The sequence below is a fragment of the Trachypithecus francoisi genome, unplaced genomic scaffold, assembly GCF_009764315.1.
Source record: "Trachypithecus francoisi isolate TF-2019V2 unplaced genomic scaffold, Tfra_2.0 Lachesis_group10, whole genome shotgun sequence".
Taxonomy (NCBI): Eukaryota; Metazoa; Chordata; class Mammalia; order Primates; family Cercopithecidae; genus Trachypithecus; species Trachypithecus francoisi.
In genome coordinates, this window is record NW_022681455.1 from 4891327 (window position 1) to 4900358 (window position 9032).

The following is a 9032-nucleotide window of genomic DNA, read 5'->3' on the forward strand; positions in this document are numbered from 1 at the left end:
AAGCACTCCTCAGCAAATGTCAAAGAACAGAAATTATAACAAACTGTCTCTCAGACCACAGTGCAATCAAACTAGAACTCAGGACTAAGAAACTCAACCAAAACCGCTCAACTACATGGAAGCTGAACAACCTGCTCCTGAATGACTACTGGGTACATAACGAAATGAAAGCAGAAATAAAGACGTTCTTTGAAACCAATGAGAACAAAGATACAACATACCAGAATCTCTGGGACACATTTAAAGCAGTGTGTAGAGGGAAATTTATAGCACTAAATGCCCACAAGAGAAAGCAGGAAAGATCTAAAATTGACACTCTAACATCACAATTAAAAGAACTAGAGAGGCAAGAGCAAACACATTCAAAGCTAGCAGAAGGCAAGAAATAACTCAGATCAGAGCAGAACTGAAGGAGATAGAGACACAAAAACCCCTCCAAAAATCAGTGAATCCAGGAGTTGGTTTTTTGAAAAGATCAACAAAATTGACAGACCGCTAGCAAGACTAATAAAGAAGAAAAGAGAGAGGAATCAAATAGACGCAATAAAAAATGATAAAGGGGATATCACCACTGACCCCACAGAAATACAAACTACCATCAGAGAATACTATAAACACCTCTATGCAAATCAACTAGAAAATCTAGAAGAAATGGATAATTTCCTGGACACTTACACACTCTCCCAAGACTAAACCAGGAAGAAGTTGAATCCCTGAATAGACCAATAGCAGGCTCTGAAATTGAGGCAATAATTAATAGCCTACCCACCAAAAAAAGTCCAGGACCAGATGGATTCACAGCTGAATTCTGCCAGAGGTACAAGGAGGAGCTGGTACCATTCCTTCTGAAACTATTCCAATCAATAGAAAAGAGGGAATCCTCCCTAACTCATTTTATGAGGCCAACATCATCCTGATACCAAAGCCTGGCAGAGACACAACACAAAAAGAGAATTTTAGACCAATATCCCTGATGAACATCGATGCCAAAATCCTCAATAAAATACTGGCAAACCAGATTCAGCAGCACATCAAAAAGCTTATCCACCATGATCAAGTGGGCTTCATCCCTGGGATGCAAGGCTGGTTCAACATTCGCAAATCAATAAACGTAATCCAGCATATAAACAGAACCAAAGACAAGAACCACATGATTATCTCAATAGATGCAGAAAAGGCTTTTGACAAAATTCAACAGCCCTTCATGCTAAAAACGCTCAATAAATTCGGTATTGATGGAACGTACCTCAAAATAATAAGAGCTATTTATGACAAACCCACAGCTAATATCATACTGAATGGGCAAAAACTGGAAAAATTCCCTTTGAAAACTGGCACAAGACAGGGATGCCCTCTCTCACCACTCCTATTCAACATAGTGTTGGAAGTTCTGGCTAGGGCAATCAGGCAAGAGAAAGAAATCAAGGGTATCCAGTTAGGAAAAGAAGAAGTCAAATTGTCCCTGTTTGCAGATGACATGATTGTATATTTAGAAAACCCCATTGTCTCAGCCCAAAATCTCCTTAAGCTGATAAGCAACTTCAGCAAAGTCTCAGGATACAAAATTAATGTGCAAAAATCACAAGCATTCTTACACACCAGTAACAGACAGAGAGCCAAATCATGAATGAACTTCCATTCACAATTGCTTCAAAGAGAAAAAATACCTAGGAATCCAACTTACAAGGGATGTAAAGGACCTCTTCAAGGAGAACTACAAACCACTGCTCAGTGAAATAAAAGAGGACACTAACAAATGGAAGAACATACCATGCTCATGGATAGGAAGAATCAATATCGTGAAAATGGCCGTACTGCCCAAGGTTATTTATAGATTCAATGCCATCCCCTTCAAGCTACCAATGAGTTTCTTCAGAGAATTGGAAAAAACGGCTTTAAAGTTCATATGGAACCAAAAAAGAGCCCGCATTGCCAAGACAATCCTAAGTCATAAGAACAAAGCTGGATGCATCAGGCTACCTGACTTCAAACTATACTACAAGGCTACAGTAACCAAAACAGCATGGTACTGGTACCAAAACAGAGATATAGACCAATGGAACAGAACAGAGTCCTCAGAAATAATACCACACATCTACAGCCATCTGATCTTTGACAAACCTGAGAGAAACAAGAAATGGGGAAAGGATTCCCTATTTAATAAATGGTGCTGGGAAAATTGGCTAGCGTAAGTACAAAGCTGAAACTGGATCCTTTCCTTACTCCTTATGTGAAAATTAATTCAAGATGGATTAGAGACTTAAATGTTAGACCTAATACCATAAAAACCCTAGAAGAAAACCTAGGTAGTACCATTCAGGACATGGGCATGGGCAAGGACTTCATGTCTAAAACACCAAAAGGAACGGCAACAAAAGCCAAAATTGACAAATGGGATCTCATTAAACTAAAGAGCTTCTGCACAGCAAAAGAAACTACCATCAGAGTGAACAGGCAACCTACAGAATGGGAGAAAATTTTTGCAACCTACTCATCTGACAAAGGGCTAATATCCAGAACTACAAAGAACTCAACAAATTTACAAGAAAAAAACAAACAACCCCATCAAAAAGTGGGCAAAGGATATGAACAGACTTTCTCAAAAGAAGACATTCATACAGCCAACAGACACATGAAAAATGCTCATCATCATTGGCCATCAGAGAAATGCAAATCAAAACCACAATGAGATACCATCTCACACCAGTTAGAATGGCAATCATTAAAAAGTCAGGAAACAACAGGTGCTGGAGAGGATGTGAGAAATAGGAACACTTTTACACTGTTGGTGGGATTGTAAACTAGTTCAACCATTATGGAAAACAGAATGGCGATTCCTCAAGGATCTAGAACTAGACGTACCATATGACCCAGCCATCCCACTACTGGGTATATACCCAAAGGATTTTAAATCATGCTGCTATAAAGACACATGCACACGTATGTTTATTGCGGCACTATTCACAATAGCAAAGACTTGAAATCAACCCAAATGTCCATCTGTGACAGACTGGATTAAGAAAATGTGGCACATATACACCATGGAATATTATGCAGCCATAAAAAAGGATGAGTTTGCATCCTTTGTAGGGACATGGATGCAGCTGGAAACCATCATTCTTAGCAAAGTATCACAAGAACAGAAAACCAAACACTGCATGTTCTCACTCATAGGTGGGAACTGAACAATGACATCACTTGGACTTGGAAGAGGAACATCACACATCGGGGCCTATCATGGGAGAGGGGGGGGGGGAGGATTGCATTGGGAGTTATACCTGATATAAATGATGAATTGATGGGTGCTGACGAGTTGATGGGTGCAGCACACCAACATGGCACAGGTATACATATGTAACAAACCTGCAGGTTATGCACATGTACCCTAGAACTTAAAGTATAAAAAAAAAAAAAAGTACAGTGTTTACTGAAAAATGCGTTTTACAAGTATAACAGATACATTTATAGAAAAGTTTAAAAACTTACAAAATTAAACTATATATTTTTGACATGTGTACATATATAGTAAAACTGTAATGATAGTCAAAGGAATAATTTATTTATTTTTTTTGAGATAGTGTCTCACTGTGTCACCCAGGCTGGAGTGCAGTGGTCCAGTCTCGGCTCACTGCAGCCTCCACCTTCTGCTCTCAAGCAATCCTCCCACCTCAGTGCCTCCACCCCTACTAACTGGGACTACAGGTGTGGGCCACCAGCCCGGCCAGGAATAATTTTTAAACCTTAGATGAATGGTTCTCCTAGATGCAGAGGCAAAGGGTTGTATTTGGGAGAGGCCATGCAGAAGGCTTCATGGGTAGTGGTGAAATTGTAATTATTAGGCAGGTGATAGGTGCAGAGTATTTATTTTATTTTTCTTTATATCATATATGTATACATGTATAATTTGTGTGTATGAAATAGTTCATAATTAAAAACAATTTTAAACAGCTGTCTTGAGATACAGTTAACAGACCTTACATTTTGCTTATTTAAACTGTACAATTCAGTGGTTTTTAATATATTCACAGATATGTGCAACCAACACCACAGTCAGTTTTATAACCTTTTTTTCTGAGATAGAGTCTCATTCTGTCACCCAGGCTGGAGTGCAGTGGTGCAGTCTTGGCTCACTGCAGCCTTGAACGCCCGGGCTCAAGCAATCCTGCCTCAGCTTCCTCCTAAGTAGGTGGGACTACAGGTACGCCCCACTCTGGCTGGCTAATTTTTGTATTTTGTTTTTTGTAGAAATGAGGTTTCGCTATGTTGCCCACGCTGGTCTCGAGCTCCTGAGCTCAAGGGACCCACCCACCTCGGCCCCCTGAACTGCTGGGATTACAAGCATGAGCCACGACGACTGGCCTAGAACATTTTCATCACCTCAAAAAGAAACCCTGTATCCTTTAGCTGCCACCCTCCTAGCTCTTCCTCCAGTCCTAAGCAACCACTAATCTACTTTTCTGTAAATTTGTCTTTTCTGGGCATTTCATATAAAAGGAATCATGTACTCTGTGGACTTTTGTGACCGGCTTCTTTCACAGAGCACAGTATCTTCAAGGTTCATTCAAGTTGCAGCATTGTGTCAGTACTTTATTCCTTTTATTACCATCATAATTTAAAAAAATTTTTTTTTGTCTTGAATACTGGTGCTTGAGGAAAAATAGTTTAATTAGGAAGATTTTTTTTTTTTGAGGCGAAATCTCACTCTGTCACCCAGGCTGGAGTGCGATGGCATGATCTCGGCTCACTGAAACCTCCGCCTCCCAGGTTCAAGTGATTCTTCCGCTTCAACCTCCTGAGTGGCTGCGACTGCAGGCACATGCCACCACACCCAGCTAATTTTTGTATTTTTAGTGGAGACGGGGTTTCATTATGTTGGCCAGGCTGGTCTCAAACTCCTGACTTCATAATCGGCCCGCTTCGGTCTCCCAAAGTGCGGGGACTCCAGGTGTGAGCCAGAAGGAAATGAGAAAGGAAGGATTTTTTGGAGATCCTAAAGGACTTTCAATTACTTCTAACATCTCTGGAGGTGAATGATACTGGTTTTTGTTCCAGAATGTGACTTTTTTTTTGTTTGTTTTTTGAGACAGAGTCTCGCTCCATTGGCCAGGCTGGAGTGCAGTGGCCTGATCTCGGCAACTTTTTTCAAAACTGGGAATGCTATGCCATGGGGTGGATTTTTGGTTCCCGGTGAATGAGACCGGGAGTGAAAAAAGTTATTTTACTGAGGAAGGGAACAAACACTGAAAGAGACACAGCAGGAGGAAGGAGGGAGGGAGGGGAGCTGCCTGGAGCAGAATAAGGAGAGCTGCCGGCAAGGAAAGGCCAGTACCTGCCAGTGCAGGCACCGAGGGGAAGGATGAAAAGGATGTGGGAAGAACATCACGCCATAAATCCCCAAATTCCAGTACCTGGAGTTGTGGGCCCCAGGGGCCTGGATATCCCCTCACAGGTGGGAGCTGCCGCTGGGGGGCTCAGGCTCAGGCAGGGAGTCGGGACACAGGGGGCATGGATGTGCACATGGAAAGCCACAGCACTAGGTGTGGAACTTTAGGGAGAACCAGAGATACAATGTCACCCCATCCCTGTCTTCCAGGGACTTTCCGTCTCATAGGCACATTTGTCATCTCTTTTCCATCTCTCCACAGTTCCTAGTTCCTGGAAGTGTATTCTGCATAGAATGGGAACATTGCAATTATTGATTAATAAGTGAAGAAATGAAGCATTTTACATTCACGGCTTTTTTTAAAAAAACCAAAAAAAAAAAAAAAGAAGCAGTTTTTGAATGGATCTAGAGTTTCCGTTTTTCAAGATGAAAAAGCTCTGGAGATTGGTTGTACAACAAAGTGAATGCCCTTGACACTGATGAACTGTGCACTTAAAAATAGTTAAGGTGGAGGCTGGGTCTAGTGGCTCACACCTGTAATCCCAGCACTTTGTGAAGCTGAAGGGTGGATTGCTAGAGCTCAGGAGTTCAAGACCAGTCTGAGCAACAGGGTAAAACCCCATCTCTACAAAAACCACAAAAATTCCTGGGCGTGGTGGCATGCACCTGTGATCCCAGCTACTTGGGAGGCTGAGGTAGGAGGATCACTGGAACCTGGGAAGTCAAGGCTCCGGCGATCCTCACACCTCAGCCTCCCAAGTGAGGGAACTGAAGTGAGTCGTGATTGTGCCTCTGCACTCCAGCCTAGGTGACAGTGAGATCCTGTCTCAAAAACAATAAAATTGTTAAGATGGTAAATTTTCTTAATCCATTCTGTCATTGATGGACATTTGGATTGGTTCCAAGTCTTTGCTATTGTGAATAGTGCTGCAATAAACATGTGTGCATGTGTCTTTATAGCAGCATGATTTATAATCCTTTGGGTATATACCCAGTAGTGGGATGACTGGGTCAAATGGTATTTCTAGTTCTAGATCCTTGAGGAATCGCCACACTGTCTTCCACAATGGTTGAACTAGGGAATTGAGCAATGAGAACACTTGGACACAGGAAGGGGAACATCACACACTGGGGTGTCGTGGGGTGGGATAGGGGGGAGGGATAGCATTAGGAGATATACCTAATGTAAATGACGAGTTAATGGGTGCAGCACACCAACATGACACATGCATACATATGTAACAAACCTGCACGTTGTGCACATGTGCCCTAGAACTTAAAGTATAATAAAAAATAATTAATAAATAAATAAAAATAAAAAAAGATGGTAAATTTTATGTGTAGTTTACCACAATTAAAAATAAAAAATAATGTTCTATCTCAGATATAAAACTCTACATCTTTGGCTTTTTAAAAGATAACAATACAGACAAAATAGAAAACAAAAATCTAATTTTTTTAATTTTTTAATTCTAATTCTAATTTTTTAATTCTAACAAAAATTAGAAATCTAATTTCTAGTATTAATGTTCACATTGAAGTCAATGGGAAGTATTCTATTTTTGGTTTTTTTTCCCTCCATAGAAGGTAATTCCATACTTAAGAACTTTTGATGTTTAAAAAACGGGAGGGGTTGAGAAAAAGAAATACATAATAAGGAACACATACTGTAAAATGTTCTTGCATTTCAAACTAGTATAATGATTAACATATACATAGACTTTTGGATCTGAGTTTTTTTCAGGGACACATTTGTTTACAATTAAAATGTGGTTTTATCTCCTTTATACATCTTGAATTCAGTCATGTTCCTGAGCAGTCATCAAACTATTCTTTTTTTTTTTTTTTTTGAGATGGGGTCTCGCTCTGTCACCCAGGCTGGAGTGCAGTGGTGCGATCTTGGCTCACTGCAAGCTCCGCCTCCCGCGTTCACACCATTCTCCTGCCTCAGCCTCGCGAGTAGCTGGGACTACAGGCGCCTGCCACCTCACCCCGCTAGTTTTCTGTATTTTTTAGTAGAGATGGGGTTTCACTGTGTTAGCCAGGATGGCCTCGATCTCCTGACCTTGTGATCCGCCCGTCTCGGTCTCCCAAAGTGCTGGGATTACAGGCTTGAGTCACCACGCCCGGCCCATCAAATCATTCTTACATCTAGCCTGAGCTTCTCTCCCTGAAAATGTTGTTTATTGGAAAAGAAAAAGGAAGTTGCCTTGAGTCAGCCAACCTTGGCCATTGCACTGCTTTCACTAGAGCTGTTTTTATTTAATGTATCTATAAAGCTTTCCTCCCTTCATAATGTTGTAGCTCTGTCTTCCTGAATTCATCAAACCAGTCCCATTTTAATCCCAGTAACAAGTAGAGGCGCACCATCTCAGCCTAATACCTGGTGTGGATGACGAGTCTTGGGAACTTACTGGAATTGTTGGAAGATACGTCACTGTTTAGTAATGCACATGGTTGTGAATATTGGGTGCAGAGAGACTTCAGGCTCAATTCGTCATGTTCTTTGTCCCAGTTGTGTCCTGCAATTAGCATTTCTTTGTTTTTTTTGAGACAGGGTCTCACTCTGTCGCCCAGGCTGGAGTGCAGTGGCATGATCACAGCTCACTGCAACCTTGACTCCCAGGCTCAGGTGATCCTCTCACCTCAGCCTCTCAAGTACATGGGACTACAAGCACACACCACTATACACAGCTAATTTTTGTATTTTTTGTAGAGATAAGATTTCACCATGTTGCCCAGGCTGGTCTCGAACTCCTGGGCTCAAGCAGTCCACCCACTTTGGCCTCCCAGAGTGCTGGGATTACAGGTGTGAGTCACCACACTGGGTTGCAGTTAGTATTTGTGATGTTAGAAACTAAAAGTGCTGGTAAGCCTTGGAAAGAAAAATCCTGTGGTCTCTGAGAGCTTCAAATTTAATCTTGGCCTCATTCCCTAATCACATCGGAAGAAGAGAATCTGTGAAAAATGGAAGTGATCAAAGGACGATGGGGTCCCAGGAGAGGGAAATCTCATGCCTTCTGATCTATTCACAGCTTTGACCTGCAGACCTTAGATATGGGAGGAATAGACTAAAAACAAACTTTGTCACTGTTGTTATTGTTTTGGAGATGGGGTCTCACTCTATCACTCAGGATGGAGTGCAGTCTCAGTTCACTGCAACCTCTGCTTCCCAGTTCAAGCGATCCTCCCACCTTAGCCTCCTGAGTATCTGGGAATACAGGTATGTGCCACCACACCCAGCTAATTTTTGTAATTTTTGTAGAGACTGGGTCTCTCTATGTTTCCCAGGCTGGTCTTGAACTCCTGGACTCAAGTAATCATCCACCTCAGCCTCCAAAAGTGCTGGGATTACCGGCACAAGCCACTGCATCTGGGAAAGCAAATTTCTTATTTTGCAACTTGGCCTTGGGGCCTGAGTGCCAGGCTATGATTGTCTGTTTCCTCTTTGGAGTGGGGAAATGTGTGAGTTGAAGCACCAGTCACATACACACATATCTATATGCATTTCTGTACAACCCAAGAGATCCAACTTTAATAGGGGGAAAAGGAAATCAGAACGTAGAGGCGGCCTGCTGTTTACCAGTAACTTGTAACCAACATGTCATTGAGTCCTATCTGCAATGGGTGTGTGTATGAGTTAGCTATT